Source organism: Vipera ursinii (assembly GCF_947247035.1).
Source record: "Vipera ursinii genome assembly, chromosome: Z".
NCBI classification, from domain to species: domain Eukaryota; kingdom Metazoa; phylum Chordata; class Lepidosauria; order Squamata; family Viperidae; genus Vipera; species Vipera ursinii.
The window spans coordinates 60484085-60509514 of record NC_139517.1 but is presented as its reverse complement, the minus strand read 5'-3'; the positions used below and the strand labels follow the sequence as shown (position 1 = coordinate 60509514).

Here is a 25430-nt window from a genome sequence, read left to right as displayed (position 1 = left end):
TTTTTGTGCTCATGATTGCTGAAAACTGCTAGCTTATTTTCTGATGCACCGAGTTAGGGAATGTTGTATTATAGATGAAAATTCTAATATAATCTGTAAAAATAGGTGTTCCACAGGATTTTTTTAAAAAAACAAAAAGCCTCTGTGCTGTATCCCTTTTCATTCTGTAGCTCTCAAAAAATGTTCTACACAATTCTTGGCTATCAGAAGTCAGCCAGTTTTAAAATAATCCATTGGAGCTGCAAATGAATTAATGAAAAAAAGAATAATTAGAGCTGACATTTCATCAACAGTTGTTTTATTATCAATGGACATATTTACACAACACAATATTATTTTGAATAATATAGATCATACAATGCTGAAGTTGCACATAGAGTACAGAACTACATAGTGAGAAAAAAACATATTGATTAGGCAGTATTTGTATGTGCACATTTTCATTGATTTATTAATTTCATCCTTCTATTTTGCTAAAATTCAAGAGCATTTGGTACTCTGTTGCATGGGTGTCAAGACTTATTTGCCTTTTCACCTAGATTATTTCTTTAGCTCATATCTTGACAATGGAATGCAAAGATGGGAGGGACGATTTCTAGGCAACCAAGAGCCCAAGGCTACTCAAAGGAGAAATGGACTGTTTTCATAACAAGAAAAAAATATTACTATTGGACAATGTGAACACCCAGAGGGTGGGGGAAGGGGAGTCTATTGTTTAACTAAGGAAGCCTTCAAGCAGCAAAACCAGAGCTGTTTTGCTTTCTTCTGTGCCAATGTAAATTTTCAGTAAAGTATTATACTCTTGGTTAAAATCATGTCCCATGAGTTTCTTTTTCTGAAAATGCCAACTAGACAGTTGGCATTAAACCAGCTCTCTACTGTTGCAGCCCACCAGGAGGTTGGCAGCTTGAAAATTTTAGCAGTTGAGAGAGGAGTGGATGGAGGGGTGAGACCAGAGGGAGCCTCCTCTCTAGAAAACTATGGTGGCAGCCTAATCCAGGATGCAGGGGCTGGCACACACAACCCTAATGACAGCCAGCCTCCCCTTTCAGGCACCTCAGGCATCATTGGGGCTGCCACCCGGGTACATGTTAATGCAATAGGACTGAGCACCGCCTCCCTTCACAGTTTGGTACAATGGACAGCACGACCATGTGGCTTATTTTCTGACCCAGGTCTGGAACTATGTGGAATGCCATAGAGCAAGAAACCTGGATGGGTGCACCCGGCTCAATGCCATCACATCTAACCTAGAGGGGTGGTGGTGCAGCGGAATGGCTGGTGTCTCTCTATCACAAAGGGGTTTTGGAGTTGCAAGTCTTGGACACTTTTGTGCAGGAATTCCGGGATAGATTTAAGGACCATGCAGCGGCCCAACATGCAGAGATCTGCATCCAATCCCTACAGCAGGGAAAGTGACCAGTGGCATAGTACATCTGAGATTTCCATGGCCTGGTGGCTCGCCTGAGAAATTTTCCCAAACTTATGCTTGTCTACCAATTCTGGAAGGAGCTGAGCAAGGAACTTTTATCACAACTGCCTGCCCAGGGTGTATTATATCTGTAAACAGTTAAAGTTTATATGTAATTACTCGTTAAACCGTATACGTGAGGAAAACCAAATCTGACAGGAGAACACGCGGGAACTTTGACAGCTGTCAAAGTTCCCCGCACAGCGCAGGCGCAACCACTGACAGCTCGCGGCTGTCAAAACACCGAGCCATGCGGAAGCCTGAACTGTCAAGAACAGACGACGCGGATTGGTCCGGATAGACGCGGCGCCAAAATGGACGTTCCTGATTGGCCCTCACTGACAGCTACCGGCTATAAAAGCCGGGCAAGTTATTCTGGTTTTTTTTTTTTATTGAAAAGTTTTATAAAATACAATTTTCCTTTAAAAAAAACCCCCTTCCCCCTCCCTCCTCCCCTCCCTACCTCCCCCCTATCTCCCCCCTCCCCCTCCCCCTCCTCCCTCCCCTACCTCCCCCCCTCCACTTCCCCTCCTCCCCCCTCCCCCCCCCGACTTCCCAGAGCAAAATACAAGGTATATATCTAAAAGGCAATTTTAAACAATCATATACTAACAATTATAAACTCTAAAATCCATCACTCTCTAGCTTGTATATAGTAAACCAATCCTTAATAATACTAAATATATATAAAAAACTAAAATAAAAGAAAACTAGCATCATTCCCATCTATGTTCTTCCACAATTCACTATTACCTTAACATATTCTCATTTGCACATTAATAAATAGTTCTTACACAAATTAACCCACATTAACCCACAAAACTTTCTTCCTCTTCCTCTGTAGTAAGTTGTCCATTAATTCCAAATTAAAAAAAAAAATCTATTACCATACATAGCATCCCAAAACTTTTTTTTTTTATTTTTTTTTTATTTTTATTTTTTTAAAAAAACACAACTACCACTTAACTATAAATATTTTGTGGAAGTTCCATAGATTTCTACTGATCTTATTTTTTTTCCTTTTTTGAGCGTTTTAAGGCAGCACACGTCACCCTCTGTTCTCTAAGATCATCCAAAAGAGTTGCAGCTTGAACTCCTCCTGTACCCTTCTCGTCTATCTGTGCATCTTCATCCTCTTGATGTTCTCCTTCTCCAGATCCCTCTGCAGCTTCCAGAAGTGTTGATGGGGTTACTTTCAAGACATTATTATAAAAATCATGCGCTTGCTTCACATTACTCAAACAGTACCTTTTGCCATCATACATGAAGCTCAACCCAGCTGGGATCTCCCATCTGAACCTTATATCTCTTTGCTTGAGCTCTTGCACAAGAAATATAAAATCCTTCCTTCTCTTTAAAATCTTTGGAGGAATTTCTTTTAGAACCAAAACTTGTTGACCAGCAATCACAACTTTGGTATCGTAGGCAGCTTGTATAACTTCATCTCTAATTTCCCTTTTTACAAAATAAACCACCACATCTCTAGGCAACTTTCTCTGTTTAGCAATCCACGAATTCACACGAAACACTTTGTCCATACCTTGTTTTAATTCAGATGCTGGATGGTTCAATACTCCCTCAAAAGCCTCAGAAACCAGCTGCTTTAAATCTTCCTTAATATTCTCTTTTAGGCCTCTAATTCTCACAGCAAACTGCATCTGGTAAAATTGGGCCAAGCTCTGTTCACTGTCGATTTTGTCTTTTAAATCTTCAATTTCCAATACTTTTGCTTCTAATAAAGCATTCTTTTGAATCAAATCTTGCACTTGATCATCCAGCACCTCCACACATTTAGCAACTTTTTGCACTGAGGACAAAATGTCTACCTTCATTTCTCTAAGTTTCTGTTCCATCCTTTCTTCCATTCTCTGCTCCAATTTCTCCAATTTCTCCTCCATCTGTAGAAATTTAACACCCATTGACTCCAAAATTAACTGGGTATGTTTTTCAAGATCCTTCGATGTCAATACATCAGGAGAATGCAACGCCTGCAGCAATGATTGTTGTTGCACCAGAGAATTTCCAGCACTCCGAAAAGTTCTAGGGGGAGGTTTAGCCGCCATCTTTTACTTACAATTGTGACGCACTTTCACTTTAAGTTTTAAGCAAAGTCCATCAAGCTTGAGAGTAAAATAAAATCTTCTTCATCTCTTCATCTTTCCCTCTTGTACTGCTCTGCCTGCTCTTTCCCTTTCATAGTCTCTCCTTCAAGCAGGGATGGTCGCAGACGCCTGGCTCTGCTCCATGAAGTCCGGAGCAGAGACGCTAGCCAGCTGGGAGCAGCCCAGGCTACGGGGGAGTTCAATCCTTCAGCCGCCCAAGCTCCAAGCTCAGGCGGCCCCGGAGAACTCAACCCCCACCTGGGGGCTCACCCCCTCCTCTTCTCCCGAGGAGGGGGCTTCAGATTCGCCCGAACAGCTGATCGGCGCTGTTTCGGGCGAAAAAACACCAGCTGAGCCGCGGGCAGCCCGGGAAGGCTCCCTCCGTCGCCACGGAGCCACCGGAAGTCGCAAGTTATTCTGTTTTGTCTTGCTCTAAATAAATCTTTAAGTTAACTAGCCTGTCGTCCCGAGTGGTCCTTCGGCTACTTCACTGGCGACGAAGGTGGGATCGCTCCAGAGCTGAAGTCACGGCCGCGGAAGAGAGTTCCCGGCCAGAGCTGTCACGGGAAGTTCTAACTTCCAACGGAGCGAGACCCAGGACCGGACGACATGGCAAACTTCGGCCGCGTGAGGGAATTCGACACCCGACATCCCGAAAGGTGGCAATCGCACCTGGGTCAGGTCGAGGGATTCCTCCTTGTCGGCAAAATCACCGATGACCGAGCCAAGGCCGCGGCGCTGCTCTACATCAGCGGACCCCCCGTCTACGACGCTGCCGTGGGGCTGTTCAGCCCGGTACCCATCACCGAGGTATCCTACGTGGACCTGGTAGACCAGCTGATGAAGCATTACATGCCAGCCCGATCCGAACTGTACTGGCGGGTTCAATTCGCCCAGAAGAAGCAACGTCCAGACGAACCCGCAAACAATTTCATCGCTGGGGTCCGACACGCTGCGCGGAACTGCTACTTCCCCGACCTAGAAAACCGCATCAGAGACCAGGTGGTGATCGGCCTGAGGGACGAACGCTTACAGAAGAAGCTGACATCCAAGACCGACATGAGCCTGGCAGAGTTGACCAGAGAAATCATGGCCTATGAGTACAACCACAAGAAGAAGCCGACTACCACGACCCCAGAGAGCCCAGCGACCGTCTTCCAAGAGATCGCAACCCTCAGCGACAGCGAAGAGTCGGTGGATTTCACCGACGGAGAAGCCCTGCAGCGCCGAATGGAACGCAGACAACCGAGCAGAAGCGACACTTCGGATCGCCGAAGGTCTAGGAACCCCCCGCCGCCACCACCGCGTTACGAGCAACGGGCCGCCTGCGCCAGCTGCGGGGGCAACCATGCCCGAGCAAGCTGCCGGTTCAGAAATGCTAAGTGCCATAATTGTGGGAAGACCGGCCACATCAAACCGGTGTGCCGCAGCAAGGGCCGTGACAACATCAATGAGTTGGAGACAAACTCCCCAGGTAGGCCAGCTACCCAGGCCAACAGAGGAAAAACGCCAGGGGCCCTGGTAGAAACAATTGACAGGGTAAACAGCCTAAGCTCTAAGGTTAGGATCAGGGTAAAAATTCAGGGGGTGCCCTGCCTCATGGAAGTGGATTCAGGGTCAGCAGTCTCCTTAATTTCGTTTAAAACATATCAGGAGATCTGTCAACAAGGCAAGGAAAAAATTCCTCTGAGACAAACCCAGGTCCACCTAGCAGACTTCCAGAAAACCCCTATTCCTCTGGAAGGGAGGGCTAAGGTGGAAGTAGAGTACAAGTCTTTCAGGGGTCCCCTAGAAGTGCTGGTAACACCGGGAAATCGCACCAACCTGATAGGGCTGAACTGGTTCGGGCCGTTAGGGATCGCCATAACGGGGGTAAATACTGTACAATCACCCAGCCTCGAAGCCGTTTGCAATAAGTATGCAGACGTCTTCGATGGCACTTTAGGAAAATACACGGGTCCCCCCATCTCTTTACAATTAAACCCAGCAATCCAACCCATAAAGATAAGAGCTAGGAGAGTGCCCTTTGCCCTTAAAGAAAAAATTGAAAGGGAACTAGAGCGCCTCGTAGGGCTCGGGGTGCTTGAACCTACGGAGGGGGGAAGTTGGGAGACCCCAATAGTCACCCCGGTTAAACCTAACGGGGAGATAAGATTATGCGCGGACTATAAGGCGACCCTCAACCTAGCTCTCAGCCCCCATGCTTACCCGGTGCCAGCGGTAAGGGACGTTTTTGCTTCCATCCGCTCCGGTGCCATTTTCGCCAAGCTTGATCTCACACAGGCGTATTTGCAACTGCCTGTCACAAATGACACCGCGGAAGCCCAGACAATTGTCACCCACCGCGGTGCCTTCAAAGTAAAAAGGCTACAATTCGGCATATCAGCGGCCCCGGGTATCTTCCAGGGTATCATGGAGAAAACCCTGAAAGGAATACCCGGGGTCTGCCCCTACTTCGACGATGTTCTCATCGCCGGAGAAAATGAAGAAAATTTAGCTGACAGACTGTCAGCTGTGCTGAGCCGGCTCAGAGAAGCCGGCCTCAAGCTTAAGCGGGAAAAGTGCTCCATTGGAGTCACATCCACAGAGTTCCTAGGGTACAAAATAGACGGCCAAGGTATCCACCCCACCACAGACAAACTAAGGGCTATTCAAACAGCACCAAGCCCAAGGAATAAACAAGAACTACAAGCCTTTTTAGGTTTATTAAATTTTTATCATGCCTTCATTCCCCACAAAGCCACTATCGCAGAGCCTCTGCACAGACTCCTGGATAAGGGAACTGCCTGGTCCTGGACCAAAATTCAGGAAAATAGCTTCCAATCACTAAAAAAGATTATTTGCAATAGTTCAACGATCACCCTTTTCCGAGAAGATACACCAATATGCATCGCTTGCGATGCATCTCCCTATGGAATTGGGGCAGTATTAAGTCATTTATACAAGGATGGCACCCAAAGACCCATAGCCTTTTATTCACGCACTCTGTCAAAAGCAGAAAGGAATTACGCACAAATAGACAGAGAAGCCCTAGCAATAGTCGCAGGGGTTAAAAAATTTCATGACTACCTTTATGGGAGACCCTTCACTATATACACAGATCACAAACCCCTATTAGGGATATTCACTTGGAATAAAATAACACCACAGATTCTCTCACCGAGAATACTACGGTGGTCCACATTCTTATCTGCCTATTCTTATCAGTTAATCCATAAACCAGGGAAGGAATTAGGACACGCAGACTGCCTCAGCAGACTGCCAATTTCAAGCAAGGACCCAGACCCAGCCCCAGCGGGAATGATCCTAGCAATTTCGCAACTTCCAGACTGTCCCCTCTCTGCTAAGATTATAGCAAACAACTCAGCTAGGGACAAAATACTTAGCAGAATTCTCCGGTGGGCCACAACAGGGTGGCCAGCAAAAAACCCACACCCCCAATTCCAGACATACTTCAACAGGAAAAATGAAATATCTTCACATAGGGGATGCCTGCTATGGGGAAATCGAGTCATAATACCAAATAAAGACACAAATCAAACATTAGACATCTTACATGAAGGACACCCTGGCATTGTCAAGATGAAAGCTATGGCCAGAAGTTATGTTTGGTGGCCTGGCATAGATAAGGAGATAGAAAAATATGTGGGAGGGTGCTATACCTGTCAAGCAACCCGGAACGAACCCCCCCAGGCACCAATTCACAAATGGGAAACGACAAAAAACCCATGGTCACGCATACATTTAGACTTTGCAGGACCTATCCAGGGACAGAGTTTCCTAATTGTAGTGGACAGTTATTCTAAATGGCTAGAAGTCACTCCCCTTAGGAAAACGACGTCAGGAGCCACTATACAAGCCCTAAGGAAAATATTCGCCACACACGGCCTCCCAGACACCATAGTTTCAGACAATGGCCCTCAATTCACCTCTCGTGAATTTCAGATATTCGCTATGAAGAATTGTATTAGGCTGGTCACGTCTGCGCCCTTCCACCCATCGACAAACGGGATGGCCGAAATTATGGTACGCTCCACAAAAGAAGCTTTAAAAAAATTCGTCAAAGGGAACTGGCAACGACGACTCAGCCAATTCCTAATGTCACAACACGCAACTCCATGCACAACAACGGGCAAATCACCAGCAGAACTAAGATGGGGGAGGAGGCTAATAACGCGGCTTGACAGACTGCATCCTGACACATACCCGGAAGAAAGCGAACAAACCCCCCCCCAACCGCACACTCAAACCAGGGCAAATGATATGGGCACGATCATACTCAGATAAAAACAAATGGGTCCAAGGAACAGTGCTAAAACAGACAGGACCCATTTCTTATCTAATATCCACACAAACTCACGGCAACCTACGCCGCCATATCGACCAACTCAGACCCAGACAACCAGCACACACCCCAGAACCCCATCCGACGGAACCCAACCTGCAACCCCCTCCAGAAATACTGCCGCTGCCAAACCAAGAGGAAGAGGAGCAAAGAGACGCACCACCGGCAGACCCAGACATCTCCCCACTTCCACATCGTTCCTATAGGAACCGAAGGGCCCCCGCCTACCTAAAGGACTACCAGTGGGCAGGTTCCAACGACCGAGAGGGAGGGAACGCTCCAGGGGAGGGGTAAGGGGTGTATTATATCTGTAAACAGTTAAAGTTTATATGTAATTACTCGTTAAACCGTATACGTGAGGAAAACCAAATCTGACAGGAGAACACGCGGGAACTTTGACAGCTGTCAAAGTTCCCCGCACAGCGCAGGCGCAACCACTGACAGCTCGCGGCTGTCAAAAAACCGAGCCATGCGGAAGCCTGAACTGTCAAGAACAGACGACGCGGATTGGTCCGGATAGACGTGGCGCCAAAATGGACGTTCCTGATTGGCCCTCACTGACAGCTGCCGGCTATAAAAGCCGGGCAAGTTATTCTGTTTTGTCTTGCTCTAAATAAATCTTTAAGTTAACTAGCCTGTCGTCCCGAGTGGTCCTTCGGCTACTTCACAGGGAGTACCAAGCAACTTTTGAGCATGGTACCAGTTGGCCACAAACATGGAGCTCGAACTGATGGAGGAACAGGAGCATGCAACACATGAGAGATGGTCCCACCAGATGACCAGGTGATGCCCAAAACCCCACGGAAGGAGAGAAGAGACAATCCCTTCCACAGGGAAAAAGCTCCACTGGGGCTTGAGAGCATGTTTCTGATGTGGGAGGAAAGGCCACTGAGCAGCCAATTGCCCCATGCCATACCCAGTATCAGCACCTACACCCAGCCCAACCAAAGCTGGAAAAACCTCCAGTGAGAACAAGGGAGAAGTCACGGGTGGCCCAACAGGTCATAGAGGTCTCTCCCAATCCAGTGAAAATGAGAGAACTCCGACCCATGACAAGCTCGGCTTGGTCTTCTATGAGAGCAACAGCTTGGGGGAAGATGACCCGATGGTAAGTGGCACCATCATCCCCAAGACAGCCTGAGTGGAGAATCAGGTGCCCTACTTAGGAATAACGGGGGTCTTCATGGCTTTGTTGGACTCAGGATGCATCTAGTGCCTAATCAGCCTCTGGACTGTAGAGAAACTGAGACTGAGGAAGTTAAGACAGCCCATGGGATTCTCCCAGCTACAGTAGATGGATACCTTATAGGAGGGGCACTGGCAACTTCCCCTCCCTCCTCCTCCCCCCTCCCAACCTCCCAGAGCTGAATACAGAGTATTGCCTTTAACAAACTTAAACTAAAATACGCTAAATAACTATAATTAAACTTCAAATCCTATCACACTTTAACTCCCTTAAACATAACTAAATAATAACATGTCTTATAATTCTAATAATAATTATACTAATACTCATTCATATGCTAAATGAAAGTTTTTAGTCCCATATTTATTCTGTATATAATCAATCCATCTTCTCCACTCCAGTATATATCTCTGTTGCGATTGTTCTTTCAAATATGCTGAGATTTTTGCCATTTCTGCCAAGTTTGAAACTTTCAAAGTCCATTCTTCTATAGTAGGCAGTTCCTCCTTCTTCCAATATTGTGATACCAAAAGTCTTGCTGCAGTTATTAAATGCAACATCAATTTAGTCTCTATCACAGTACAATATGTAATAATACCCAACAAAAATAACTGTGGAGAAAACCTTATCTTTTTCTTAAATATCTTCTGCATATTCCACCAAATTTTAATCCAAAAACCTTTAACCTTTCTACAAGTCCACCATATATGATAATACATTGCATCATCACAACCACACCTCCAACATTTAGGCTGATAATTTGGATACATGCATGCTAATTTTTTATGATCTAAATGCCATCTATAAAACATTTTATAAAAGTTCTCTCTTAAATTTTGTGCCTGTGTAAATTTTACATTTCTGATCCAGATTTTTTCCCAAGTATCCATTGCAATTGGCTCTTGAATATTCTGGGCCCATTTTATGATACAATCTTTAACAAGTTCCGTTTCAGAATCTATTTCTATCAATGCATTATATATCCTTCTTATATGTGCTTGACTTTGATCTCTAATTTGTTTTACCAAATTTGCATCTGATATCGAGATGCCAATTTTCTGATCTTCTTTCCATCTAGCTTGTATCTGGCCATACTGAAACCAAGTTTGTACTATTTTTCCCTCTTTTAAAATATTAAATGGCTTTAATTGCCATACATTCCTTTCCAGTCTAAGGATTTCTTTATATGTAGTCACATCATGTTTAAATCCCACATTTATATTTTCTATCGCATGTTTAGGTATTGCCCAAATTGGTATTTTATAACTTAACTTATATCGATATTTTTTCCAAACTCGCAACAGGGCATACCTTAATATATATGTCTTAAAAACATTATCCACCTTTTTATCATACAATAAATAAGCATGCCAGCCATATAACAAATCACACCCCTCAATATTCAATAATCTCCCTTCTGTTAAATTAAACCAATTACTAATTGATGATAAAGCCTGAAGTAGCCGAAGGACCACTCGGGACGACAGGCTAGTAACAACAGATTTATTTAAGAGCAAAGGCAAACATAGAATAACTTGTCCGGCTTTTATAGCCGGCAGCTGGTAGTGAGGACCAATCAGCGGTGTTCATTTTGGCGCCCTGTCAGGCAGGGACCAATCCGCGTCGTCTTTTGTTGACAGCTCCGGCTTCCGCGTGTCTTGGTGTTTTGACAGCCGCGAGCTGTCAGTGGTTGCGCCTGCGCTGTACGGTGGACGCTTTGACAGCTCAGGCTTCTTCGTAGTCCGGCGTTTGACAGCCGCGAGCTGTCAGTGGTGGCGCCTGCGCGGTGCGGGGAACTTTGACAGCTGTCAAAGTTCCCGCGTGTTTTCTTGTCAGGCTGCTTTTAGTTTATACGCTTGCTGCTGCCGTATTATTTGAACAGTTAACATATATACATCTCTCTCAGGGGATTGTTTACATATATAACACACCCCTTACCCCTCCCCTGGTGCGTTTCCGTCTTCTTGGATGTTTGAACCTGCCCACTGATAGTCTTTTAGGTAGGTGGGTGGTCTCCGATTCCTGTTTGAGCGGCGAAGGGGTGGAGGGTGGTGAGGTTCCGGGTCTTCGTTTTGGTGTTCTTCTTCCTGGTTTGGAATAGGCAGCATTTCCGGTGGGAGCTGTATGCTGGCATTGGTTGGTTGCCCAGAATTGTGTGGTGGTTGTCTGGGTCTGAGCTGATCAATATGGCGGCGTATGTTGCCCTGTGCTTGCGTAGCTATAAGGTATGAGATGGGCCCTGTTTGTTTTATTACTGTTCCTTGGACCCACTTGTTTTTATCTGTGTATGATCGTGCCCAAATCAATTGACCTGGGTTGAGTGTGCGGGTAGGGTGGGGGTGTGGTTCTTTTTCTGGATACGTGTCAGGGTGCAGTCTGTCCAGACGTGTTATTAGCCTTCTCCCCCATCTTAATTCTGCTGGTGATTTGCCGGTCGTAGAGCATGGTGTTGTGTGTTGTGCTAAGAGGAACTGGCTGAGGCGCCTCTGCCAGTTTCCTTTAACGAATTTTTTTAATGCTTCTTTCGTGGATCGTACCATAATTTCAGCCATTCCGTTTGACGAAGGGTGGAACGGCGCCGACGTGACCAGCCTAATACAATTCTTCATAGCGAAGATCTGAAATTCACGAGAGGTGAATTGAGGCCCGTTGTCAGAAACTATGGTGTCAGGTAAGCCGTGCGTAGCGAATATTTTCCGTAAAGCTTGAATAGTGGCTTGGGACGTTATTTTTCTAAGGGGGGTGACTTCCAGCCATTTGGAGTGGCTGTCTACTACAATTAAGAAACTTTGGCCTTGGATGGGTCCCGCAAAATCTACATGTATACGTGACCAAGGGTTTCTTGTTGTCTCCCATTTATGGATTGGAGCCTGGGGTGGTTCATTCCTGGTCTCTTGACAGGTATAACACCCACCTACGTACTTTTCTATTTGTTTATCTATGCCTGGCCACCACACATAACTTCTAGCCATCGCCTTCATTTTTACAATTCCAGGGTGTCCTTCGTGTAAAATTTGTAATGTTTGGTCTATGTTTCTCTCTGGTATGATGACCCTATTTCCCCACAGCAGGCATCCTCTATGTGTTGAGATCTCATTTTTTCTGTTATAATAAGGTTGGAATTGAGGTTGTGGATTTTGAGCTGGCCATCCTGTTGTGGCCCATTTGAGGATTCTGGCAAGTATTTTATCTTTGGCAGAATTATTAGCTATGATGTTTGCAGTCAGGGGGCATTCTGGAAGTTGGGAGATTGCTAAAATCTGGCTGGCTGGGTCTGGGTCTGGGTCCCTGGTTTGTATGGGCAGTCTGCTGAGGCAGTCAGCATGACCCAATTCTTTACCTGGTTTATGTATTAGTTGATAGGAATAGGCTGCTAAGAAGGTTGACCATCTTAGCATTCTCGGGGAGAGAATTTGTGGAGTAGTTTTGTTCCACGTGAATATGCCTAGTAGGGGTTTGTGATCTGTAATTATAGTAAATGGTCTTCCATACAGGTAATCGTGAAATTTTTTGACCCCTGCTACTATTGCTAGGGCTTCCCTGTCGATTTGGGCGTAGTTTCTTTCAGCTTTGGTTAGAGTGCGTGAATAGAAGGCTATGGGTCTTTGTGTGCCGTCCTTGAATATGTGACTTAAGACAGCCCCGATTCCATAGGGAGAGGCATCGCAAGCGATGCATATTGGGGTGTCCTCCCTGAAAAGGGTGATAGTTGAACTGTGACAGATAATCTTTTTTAATGATTGGAAGCTATTCTCATGTTCTTTGGTCCAGGACCAAGTTGTACCCTTGTCTAGGAGTCTGTGCAGAGGCTCCGCAATAGTGGCCTTATGGGGGATGAAGGCGTGGTAAAAATTTAACAATCCTAAAAAGGATTGCAGCTCTTGCTTATTCCTAGGACTGGGTGCGGTTTGAATAGCCTGTAGTTTTTCTGAGGTGGGGTGGATGCCCTGGCTATCTATTTTGTACCCTAGGAATTCAGTGGATGTGACTCCAATAGAGCACTTTTCCCACTTAAGTTTGAGGCCGGCTTCTCTGAGCCGGCTTAGCACAGCTGACAGCCTGTCAGCTAAGTTCGCTTCGTTTTCTCCGGCGATGAGAACATCGTCGAAGTAGGGGCAGACCCCGGGTATTCCTTTCAGGGTCTTCTCCATGATACCCTGAAATATACCCGGGGCCGCCGATATGCCAAATTGGAGCCTCTTTACCTTAAAGGCACCGCGGTGGGTGACAATTGTCTGGGCCTCCGCAGTGTCCTCAGTGACAGGTAGCTGTAAGTACGCCTGAGCGAGATCGAGCTTGGCGAAAAGGGTGCCCGAGCGGATGGAAGCAAATACGTCCCTTACCGCTGGCACCGGGTAGGCATGGGGGCTGAGGGCTAAGTTGACTGTCGCCTTATAATCAGCGCACAGTCTCACTTCCCCATTAGGTTTGATTGGGGTGACGATAGGGGTCTCCCAGGTTCCCCCTTCTGTGGGCTCAAGCACCCCTAGTCCTACGAGGCGATCAAGTTCGTTTTCGATTTTTTCCTTAAGGGCAAAAGGTACCCTCCTGGCTCTTATCTTAACTGGTTGGATTGCAGGGTCTAACTGTAAGGAGATGGGGGGACCCGTGTATTTCCCTAAAGTGCCATCGAAAACGTCGGCGAACTTATCGCAAACGGCTTCTAGGCTGGGTGTTAGGATGGTGTTAACCCCAGTTAAAGCGATACCTAATGGACTGAACCAGTTTAGTCCTATCAAATCGGTGCGGTTCCCTGGTGTGACTAAAACCTCCAGGGGCCCCTTGAACCCCTTGTACTGCACTACGACCTTGGCTTTTCCTTCCACCGGAATGGGGGTTTTCTGGAAGTCAGCTAGGTGTACCTGAGTTTGTTTCAGGGGGATTTGTCCTCGGCCCTTCTGACAGATCTCCTGATAGGTTGTTAGAGAAATTAAGGAAACTGCCGACCCGGAATCTACTTCCATGTGGCAGGGCACCCCCTGAATCCTGACCCAGATCTTAACCTTGGAGCTTATGCTGTTTACCCTGTCCACAATCTCTACCAGGGGCCCTGGGTGGGGTTCTCTGCTGGCCTGGGCAGCTGGCCTACCTGGGGGGTTTGCCTCCACCTCATTGATGTTGTCCCGGCCCTTGCTGCGGCACACCGGCTTGATGTGGCCGGTCTTCCCGCAATTGTGGCATTTCGCGTTCCTAAAACGGCAACCTCCTCGGGCATGATTGCCCCCGCAGCTGGCACAGGCGGCTCGTTGCTCGTAACGCGGTGGCGGTGGAGGGTTCCTGGCTCCCCGGCGGTCCGACGTCTTTCCCCTTCTCGGCTGTCGGTGCTCCATTCGGCGTTGTAGGGCTTCTCCGTCGGTGAAATCTACCGACTCTCCGCTGTCGCTGAAGGCTGCGCTTTCCTGGTAGACGGTCGCGGGGGTCTCTGGGGTCGTGTTGGTCGGCTTCTTCTTGTGGCTGTGTTCGTATGCCATGATCTCCCTGGTCAGCTCGGCCAGGTTCATGTCGGGTTTGGACGTCAGTTTTTTTTGTAGCTTCTCGTCCCTCAGACCGATCACCACCTGGTCTCTGATGCGGTCTTCCAGGTCGGGGAAGCAGCAGTTCCTTGCGGCATGCCTGACCCCGGCGATGAATTCGTTGGCGGCCTCGTCCTGCCGTTGTTTCTTTTGCGCGAATTGCACCCGCCAGTATAGTTCTGATCGAGCCGGCATGTAGTATTTGCTCAGCTGGTCCACCAAGTCCGCGTAGGAGACTTCAGTGATGGGCACTGGGCTGAACAACCCGACGGCTGCATCGTACACCGGGGGCCCGCTGATGTACAGCAGAGCGGCGGCCTTTGCTCGGTCGTCAGTGATCTTACTGACGAGGAGGAATCCCTCGACTTGGCCGAGGTGTGATTGCCATCTCTCGGGATGGCGGGTATCAAACTCCCTCACACGGCCGAAGTTCGCCATGTCGTCCGGTCCTGGGTTGCTCCGATGGAAGTTAAAACTTCCGTGACAGCTCTTGCCGGGAACTCCCTTCCTCGGCCGTGACTTCAGCTCCGGAGCGATCCCACCTTCGTCGCCAGTGAAGTAGCCGAAGGACCACTCGGGACGACAGGCTAGTAACAACAGATTTATTTAAGAGCAAAGGCAAACATAGAATAACTTGTCCGGCTTTTATAGCCGGCAGCTGGTAGTGAGGACCAATCAGCGGTGTTCATTTTGGCGCCCTGTCAGGCAGGGACCAATCCGCGTCGTCTTTTGTTGACAGCTCCGGCTTCCGCGTGTCTTGGTGTTTTGACAGCCGCGAGCTGTCAGTGGTTGCGCCTGCGCTGTACGGTGGACGCTTTGACAGCTCAGGCTTCTTCGTAGTCCGGCGTTTGACAGCCGCGAGCTGTCAGTGGTGGCGCCTGCGCGGTGCGGGGAACTTTGACAGCTGTCAAAGTTCCCGCGTGTTTTCTTGTCAGGCTGCTTTTAGTTTATACGCTTGCTGCTGCCGTATTATTTGAACAGTTAACATATATACATCTCTCTCAGGGGATTGTTTACATATATAACACAAAGCCACAGCCTCATAATATAATTTAAGATTGGGCACTTTAAGACCACCTCTTTCACGTACGTCTTGCATTATCTTAAATTTAACTCTTGGTCTTTCCCCTGCCGAAATAAATTTATTGATACCTCTCTGCCATTCCTCCAAATTTGAGTCTTTTTTAAGTATAGGAATCATTTGAAACAAAAATAAAAATTTTGGCAAAACATTCATTTTTACTGCTGCAATTCTTCCCAATACAGACAATTGTAATTTTCTCCAACTATCTAATTCTTTTTGTATTTTTAACCATAACAATTCATAATTATTTTTATACAATTTCACATTTGAAGCTGAAAGATATACCCCCAAATATTTAATCTTTTTAACTATTTCACATCCAGTTAATTCTCCTAAAACCTCCTTTTGTTCTGTAGTCATATTTTTAGACAATATTTTAATTTTTTGCCTATTCACCTTAAATCCAGAAACGTGACCATAGTGCAAAATTATTTCCATTAAATCTACAACCGATTGAGTCGGTTGACTTATTGTAATAACCAAGTCATCCGCAAATGTTCTCAATCTATAATCTTGATCTTTTATTTTAATTCCCTTTATTTTCTTTGAATCATGTATCTTAATCAATAATATTTCCAGTGTTAAAACAAACAGCAATGGCGACAACGGACATCCCTGTCTTGTACCCTTTTCAATTTTACAAGCTTCTGTTAAACTACCGTTAATTATTATTTGAGCTGTTTGTTTTTAATAAATTGATCTAATAGGTTGCAGAAACCTATCACCAAACTCCATCTTCTCTAAAACTTTAAATAAAAATTGCCAATTCAATTGATAGAATGCTTTTTCAGCGTCCAAAAAGATCAAAGCTGCCAGGACTTGATTATCTCTTTCCAAATATTCCAATAAGTTTACAATATGTCTCACATTATTTTTCATTTGCCTACCACTTATAAATCCTGTTTGATCAGTATAACTCATTTGTTGCATAACCTTCATTAATCTATTTGCTAAAATCTTTGCAAATATCTTATAATCATTATTTAAAAGCGATATAGGTCTATAATTTTTTGATTGAGTAAGGTCTTGATCTTCCTTTGGAATCAACATTATAAATGCTGTTTTCCATGATGGAGGCACTTCTCCACCAGATTGAATTGTTACAAAAAGTTCTTTTAATGGCTCCACCATTTCTAACTGTAAACCTTTATAATAAATAGCTGTTAAACCATCCGTACCAGGTGCTTTACCCACTTTTAATTGTTTAATTGCTAAAATAATTTCTTCAGCAGTTATCAACTGATTCAACCCTTCCCATTGCTCTTGTGTAAGTACCGGGATATTCACTCCTTGTAAATAACTATCTATATCTAAGCCTTGAATTATATCCCTAGCATACAATTTAGAGTAAAATTCTACAAAAGCTTTTTTAATAAGATTTTGCTGAAATACTACTTTACCCTTATATTCAATCTTATCTATATTATGAGATCTTTGTTTTTTCCTTAATAAATAAGCTAGCCACCTACCTGGTTTATTAGCATTGTTAAAAGTATTGTGTTTAACATATTGTAAATTAGTTGCCACTTGATCTCCCAACAACATATCAAACTGTCCTCTTAACAAATTAATTGCTTCTCTCAGCCTCTTATCAGATGGGTTCAAAATAAAAGCTTTCTCTTTCATCTTTATTTCCTCTTCTATTTCTTTACGCTTATGTTCCATTCTATGTCTATGTTTATTATTCAAATATATTAACACTCCTCTCATATAAGCTTTACTTGCATCCCAAACCATTTCAATGGGAATACCCTTATACATATTCATAATAAAAAATTCTCTGATCTGCTTTTTACATTCTTCCACATTCTCTTCATATCTAAATAAATTTTCATTTAACCTCCATGACCTTCTATCCCCCTTCCCCTTCTCCAATTCCATCCATACTGGACTGTGGTCTGATAAAATTCTTGGGAATATCTTAATCTTCTTAACCCTAGAAAAAATCATTAGTGGTTAATATAAAATCAATCCTAGAAAAAGATTGATGTCTATCAGAGAAAAAAGTAAAATCCTTTTCATCCAGGCTATGATCTCTCCAAACATCTCTCAACTCCAAATCATCTTTCAAGTCAAAAAAGGATTTAGGCAATCTAGCATGATTTGGAGTACTTTTAAAAAGTCCTTTTTTATCTTTCTGTGTACTGATCACTCCGTTCCAATCTCCCATCAAAATACACGATTTATAATCCCATTGAGTTATTTTATTATGTAAAAATTTGTAAAATTCTCCTTGCTGTTGATTAGCTGCATATATTCCAATTAAAAGTATTTTCTTCCCTTCTATTAAAAGTTCAATTATAATATATCTTCCTTGTTTGTCTGCTTCAATTAAGTTGGCTGTTAAATCCTTCTTCACATAAATAACTACACCATTTTTCTTCTCTGGAGAAGATGCAATAAATTGTATGCCCAGTCTAGAATTTGTCAAATATTTTTGATCAGATACATGAATATGCATTTCTTGCAAACATATAACATCATTTTTAAATTGTTTCAGGTACTGAAATATTTTCTTTATCTTTTGTGGTGAATTTAAGCCATTAACATTCCAGGTTAGAAACTTTGTCGCCATCTTTTGTGACTTGAAGCTTTCGGAGCATATCTTGCAGATCCACAAGCATCTGCCTCTTGGGTCTCACTCCTCCCACTGCTTCACTAAGAATAGATTCTTGAGTTGTAGTTGTAAGATGTTGTTTCTGTTGTTGTTGTTGTTCCTTCCATCTAGATGCAGCCTGTGTCACTCTTTGGGTCTTTGATTCTTCTAATAAAACCAAGGAGTGCGCAGTTTCCAAATTTTGCTGTGTTTCCTTTGGAACCAGCGAGGTTATTTCTTCACCTCATTGTATGCCTTCTGCCTGTGACTTTCGCATTCCTTCTTCCTTTCCTCTTTTAACTTCTGGAGATGGCGGTGAACTTGCTTTCAATACACTAGAATAAAAATCTTGTGCCTTCAGAACTGTATCTGATACCAGCATAATTCACCACTATCCCAGTTGGTATCTGCCATCTGAACTGAAGCTGTTGTCTTTTTAATTCATCTGCCAAAAAAACAAAATCTTTCCTTTTTCTTAAAATTCTTGGGGGAATTTCTTTCAGAATCAAAACCTCTTGATCAGCCACTTTAAATCTATTACTGTAAAAAGCTTGAATGATCGCATTTCTGATCTTTCTCTTTGTGAAATACACAACCACATCTCTTGGCAGTTTCCTTTGCCTAGCAATCCAAGAATTAACATGAAATATTTTGTCTATCTCCGTTATAAAATCTTTCGGTTGAACTCCCAAAATAGGCACCAGAGCATCCACCACTATTGCTTCCAAATTTTCTTGTGGATTTTCTTTCAAACCTCTTATCCGCAAGGCAAACTCCATGTCTCTATATTGTATCATAACCACCTCATCATCAATTTTATCCATTTTATTCTCAGCTTCACACATTTTAGCCTCCAATATCAGAATCTTAGTCTTGAATAGGAGCCATGATGCAAAACCCGCAGAGCATTTTGGATTCATGAAAATCCTTTATTTGGTAAAAAGTCAATTTTGGTGGCCAAAAATGAAAAATGACATACAGGCCTATGTGACTACTTGCCCCATGTGTGCCTCCATGAAGTACCTATCTGAAAAGCCTCCAATTTTGCTACAGTTGGTAGCCAGCCCAGCTAAGCTGTGGGAAGAGACATCCATGGACTTTATTGTGAACTTGCCTGAGAATGCTTGGAGCATAGTAATCTGTCATTGACCTGTTTTCGAAGGAAGCTCACTTTGTGGTGTGTCCAAAGATTCCTTCAGCCTGGACCTTAGCAAAGATAATTGTGCAATACATTTATTGACTACATGGGGTCCCGAAGTGCATTATCTTGGATAAGGTAAAGGTAAAGGTTCCCCCGCACATGCATGCTAGTTGTTTCCAACTCTAGGCGCTGATGCTCATCTCCATTTCAAAGCCAAAGAGCCAGCGCTTGTCTGAGGACGACTCCGTGGTCATGTGGCCGGCATGACTAGACACCAAAGGCACACGGAACACAGTTACCTTCCCACCGTAGTGGTCCCTATTTTTCTACTTGCATTTTTACATGCTTTTGAACTGCTAGGTTGGCAGAAGCTGGGATGAGTAACAGGTGCTCACTCTGTTATGCAGCACTTGGGATTCGACCTGCCAAACTGCCAACCTTCTGATCGACAAGTTCAGCATCCTAACCCACTGAGCCACTGTGTCCCTATTATCTTGGATAGAGAGCTACAATTCATTACAAAGTTTTGGTGGGAATTCTTGAAAATGATAGTCTTCTCTCGGGCTTAGCTCCACCCATCATCCGAGTACTAATAGGGCTGCTGAACACTCCAACTTGCTAGTAGAACAATACTTGTGCTGCTATGTAAATTATCAGCAAACTAATTGAGCTAAACTCCTGCTTTTCACATTGGTGGCAAAGAACAACACAGTTCACAGAGCAAAGGTTTTACCCCTTTCAAAGTGACCATGGGGACTGTTCATAGTCCCATTCTCAGGGTCCTTAGCCCCTCAGAGAGGGTTTAAAGTGGGGGATAGAGTGTATTTGTCCACCACATACCTAAACCTGTGGTACAAAACCTTAGGTCCCGGTCGACTTCTGGGTGGCAAAGCTCCGTTGAAGACAGCCATTTCGGCTGTCAGCCCCGTTGTCTCCGTAGAGCCACCAAAAACAGCAACGATCAGCTGTTTAGCGGCTTAGAAACCCGCTCCTTGGGAGAAGAGGAGGGGGTGAGCGCCCAGGCAGGGGTAGAGTTCCCCTAGACCGCCAGAGTTGAAACTCTGGTGGTTGAAGGGTGTGAGCCCCCCCCCGAAGCCTGAGTTTGCTCCGGACTCCAGGACGCCTCTGCTCCAAGGCTTTGGAGCAGAGCAGGATGCTGCAACCATCCCTGCTATCGAGAGTGAATTTTGGATTGCTTGAATGCAGGCAGAGCTGTGCAGGAGTATGCTGTAACAGCAAGTATCTGAACTTTAACTCAGTAAACTGTGTGGAAAATTTGCAAGCGGTGCGGAAAGTGAAAGTGTGCAATAGAATTAAGTGGTGTGAAAATGGCTACCAAGCCAACTAAAGTTCCTAGAAGTGCGGGAGCCTCGCCAGTTCAGCAATCTTCATTACAGGCTTTAATACCCCCTCCTCCGGCACCCGCACCTGCACCAGCTTTAACAATAAAAGACTTGCAGGATGTTTTGCAAGAGGCTTTGAAAAAACAATCTCAGCAACTAGCGGAGCTTATTGAGGAGAAGAATACAGAAATAAGGGCAGACATTTTGCTTGCATTTCAAGGAATGGCTGTTTGTATTGAACGCTTGGATGAGAAAGTCAGATTCGATGCCAAAATAATGGATGCTGAAACAGTGATGGAAAAGATTGATGAAGATTTAATATTGGTGCAGTATCGAGAGATGGAGTTTGCTGTGAGAATCAGAGGTTTGAAAGAAGATCCTAAGGAAAATTTGAAAAAAGTATTTTCAGAAGTTCTTGAACAGATTCTGGGGTGTTCAGCAGAAGATATTATGGTGGATATACATAAAATATTTTGTCTTAATTCCTGGATTGCAAGACAAAGGAAGCTACCTAGAGATGTGGTGGTTTATTTTACAAAGAGAACAATTAGAAATGAGGTTATTCAAGCCTTTTATAATAACAAATTTACAGTTGCAGAGCAAGAAGTTTTAATTTTGAAAGAGATCCCTCCAAGAATTTTAAGGAGAAGGAAAGAATTTGCTTTCTTGGCAGAAGAATTAAGGAGACGGGATATCCAGTTTAGATGGGAGATCCCAGTAGGTATGGTGGTGATGCACGCAGGCACGAGATATTGTCTTATCACAGTTTTACAGGCACGAGATTTTTATGCTAATATTTTGAAGGCAGGTCCCCCACCATCCACAGAATTTAAAAGAAGGAATGGTGAAGGAGAGCGTCAGCTACGAAATATACAAGGAGCTGAAGGAGTTATGCAGTCGAAAGATGGAGAACTTCAGCAAACTACAGGAGTGGATCAGATTTCAGTATCAACGGAGGAGGTCAGAGACCAAAGAATGACACACGCTGCAGCTAGACGAATGAGACAAGAGCAAGAACAACAGAGAGCCATGATTACATCTCAAAAACTTACTTACAGTGAAGCAGTGGGAGGAGCGAAGCCAAAGAGAGTGCAGGTGACGCTCCAAAAGCTTCAGGTCGCAAAATATGGCGACAAAGACCATTAACCTGGAATGTTAATGGTCTAAATTCACCACATAAAAGAAAGTATTTCAATATCTAAAGCAATTTAAAAATGATGTTATTTGCTTACAGGAAACACATATTTGAGCAGTTGATCAAAAGTACTTGATAAACTTTAGGTTGGGCACACAGTTTATTGCTTCTGCACCTGACAAGAAAAATGGAGTTGTTATTTATGTCAAGAATACTTTAACAGCGAGTTTAATCGAAGCAGATAAACAAGGAAGATATGTTATAATTGAACTATTAATAGAAGGCAAGAAAACACTTTTGGTTGGATTATATGCTCCTAACCACCAGCAAGGAGATTTTTACAATTTATTACACAGCAAGATGACTCAGTGGGATTATAAATCTTGTATTCTTATGGGAGATTGGAATGGCGTCTTGGATGTACAAATGGACAAGAGAGGTCTTTTTAGAAGTACGCCAAGTCATGCTAGACTGCCTAAATCTTTTTTTGAGATGAAGGATGACTTGGAATTGAGACATGTTTGGAGAGAAAGGAATTTGCAAGAAAAAGACTTTACTTTTTTCTCTGATAGGCATCAATCTTTTCCCAGGATTGATTTTGAATTAATTACTAATGACTTTTTTTCTAGGATTAAGAAGATTAAGATTTGTCCAAGAACTATATCTGATCATAGTCCAGTATGGTTGGAGATAGAAAAAAAATAATGGAGACAGACGGTCTTGGCGTTTAAATGAAAATTTGTTTAGATATCAGGAAAATGTGGAAGAGTGTAAAATACAGATGAAAGAATTTTTTAAAATTAATATGCATAAAGATACCCCTATTGAGATGGTTTGGCATGCAAGTAAAGCTTATATGAGAGGAGTATCAATATATTTGAATAATAAACATAGACGTAAATTGGAATTTAAGAGGAAAGAATTAGAGGAGGAAATTAAGAAAAAAGAAAAGGCTTTAATTCTGAATCCATCTGATGGGAAGATTAAAGAGGTAATTACTTTATTAAGAGGTCAGTTTGATATGTTAATGGCAGATCAAGTGGCAACTAACTTACGGTATGCCAGACATAATACTTTTTGTAATGCTAATAAACCGGGTAGGTGGTTAGCCTACTTGTTAAGGAAGAAACAAAGAGCTTGTAATATAGATAGAATAGAAAATAAGGGTAAAGTAGTGTATCAGCAGACTTTTGTTGATTTTTATTCTAAGTTGTATGTTAGAGATAAGATTAGAGATGTGGATATAGATGGATATTTGTTGTAAGCTAATATTCCTGTCCTTACACAAGAACATAAGGAAGGGATGAATCAATTCTTCATCAATTCTGATGAAGAAATTCTTTTAGCAATTAAACAATTAAAAGTGGGTAAAGCACCGGGAACTGACGGTTTGACTGCCGTTTATTATAAAAATTTACTGTCAGAAATGGTGGAACCTTTAAGAGAATTGTTTAAGACAATTCAATTGGGAGGAGAAGTGCCTCCATCGTGGAAAACAGCCTTTATTTCGTTGATCCCGAAGGAAGATCAGGATGCTACCCAACCCAAAAACTACAGACCAATATCGCTTTTAAATACTGATTATAAGATATTTGCAAAAATTTTAGCTAATAGATTAATGAAGGTAATGCAGCAAGTGATTCATAGTGATCAAACTGGATTTATAAGTGGTAGACAAATGAAGAATAATGTGAGATATATTGTAGATTTATTGGAATGCTTAGAAAGAAATAATCAGGTCCCCGCAGCGCTGATCGTTTTGGATGCCAAAAAAGCCTTTGATCAATTTGATTGGCAATTTTTGGTGAAAGTATTGGAGAAAATGGAGTTTGGGGAAATTTTTTTACAACCTATTAGGGCAATATATCAGAAGCAAACAGCTTGTATAATAGTAAACAATAGTTTGACAGAAACATGTAATATTGGAAAGGGTACAAGACAGGGGTGTCCGTTGTCACCCTTATTGTTTGTTTTAACATTGGAAATATTACTGATTAAAATAAAATTAGGGGAATTCAAATAAGAGATCAGGATTATAGATTGAGGGTGTTTGCGGATGACCTGGTTATTACAGTAACTCAACCGGTTTATTCAGTTGTAGAATTGATGGAGATAATAATGTTATATGGGAAAGTTTCTAGATTTAAGATAAATACACAAAAAACTAAAATACTGTCTAAGAATATGACTATAGAACAAGAGGTTGCTCTAGAAGAGTTAACGGGATTTGAAATAGTTAAAAAGATTAAATATTTGGGGGTTTATCTGTCAGCTTCAAATGTGGAGTTATATAAGAATAATTATGAAATGTTATGGTGAAAAATACAAAAAGAACTAGATAGTTGGAAAAAACTACAGTTATCTTTACCGGGAAGAATTGCAGCAGTGAAAATGAATGTTTTGCCAAAATTTTTATTTTTGTTTCAAATTATACCTATACTTAAAAAGGATTTAAATTTGGAGGAATGGCAAAAAGGTATTAATAAATTTGTTTGGGCAGGGAAAAAGCCACGAGTTAAATTTAAGATAATGCAAGATACAAGTGAAAGAGGTGGTCTTAAAATGCCTAATTTTAAATTATATTAGGCTGCTGCTTTGTCATTGATAAGTGACTGGTTTAATTTAACACAAGGGAGACTATTAAATCTTGAGGGTTATGATTTGTTATTTGTTTGGCATGCATATCGTATGATAAGAAGGTGGATAATGTGTTTAAGATACATATATTAAGGTACGCTCTGTTGCGAGTCTGGAAAAAGTATAGACATAAGTTAAATTATAAGATACCAATTTGGACAATACCTAAACATGCAATAGAAAATATAAATGTGGGATTTAAACATGATGAGATTACATATAAGGAAATCTTAAGTTTAGAAAGGAATTTATGGCAATTAAAGCCATATAATATTTTAAAAGAAGAAAAGATTGTACAAACTTGGTTCCAATATGGGCAGTTACAGGCAAGATGGAAAGAGGACCAGAAAGTTGGTTTTTCGATTATTGATGAAAATTTGGTAAAACAAATCAGAGATCAAAGTCAAGTGCATATAAGAAGGATATATAATGCATTGATAGAAATAGATTCAGAAACGGAACTTGTTAAAGATTGTATGATAAAATGGGCCAAGAATATTCAAGAGACAATTGCAGTGGATACTTGGGAAAAAATCTGGGTCAGAAATGTAAAATTTACACAGGCCCAAAATTTAAGAGAGAATTTTTATAAAATGCTTTATAGGTGGCACTTAGACCCTAAAAAATTAGCAAGTATGTATCCGAACTGCCAGCCCAAATGTTGGAGGTGTGGTTGTGAGGATGCAACGTATTTTCATACGTATTTTAACCTTGTAAAAAGGTTAAAGCTTTTTGGATTAAAATTTGGTGGAATATGCAAAAGATATTTAAGAAAAGGATAAAGTTTTCTCCGCAGTTGTTTTTATTGGGTATTATTACAGATACTACTGTTATAGACACTAAGTTGATGTTGAATCTAATTACGGCAGCAAGACGT

The 25430-nt window shown here is 42.8% G+C and overlaps 1 protein-coding gene across 1 annotated transcript in view; it reads left to right on the top strand.

Moving 5' to 3' along the window:
- ADCY1 (adenylate cyclase 1) overlaps positions 1 to 25430 on the top strand; it is a gene marked incomplete at its 5' end in the record, with an annotated part of 504540 nt that overhangs the window by 232223 nt on the left and 246887 nt on the right. The gene's annotated exons all lie outside the window — the stretch shown is intronic.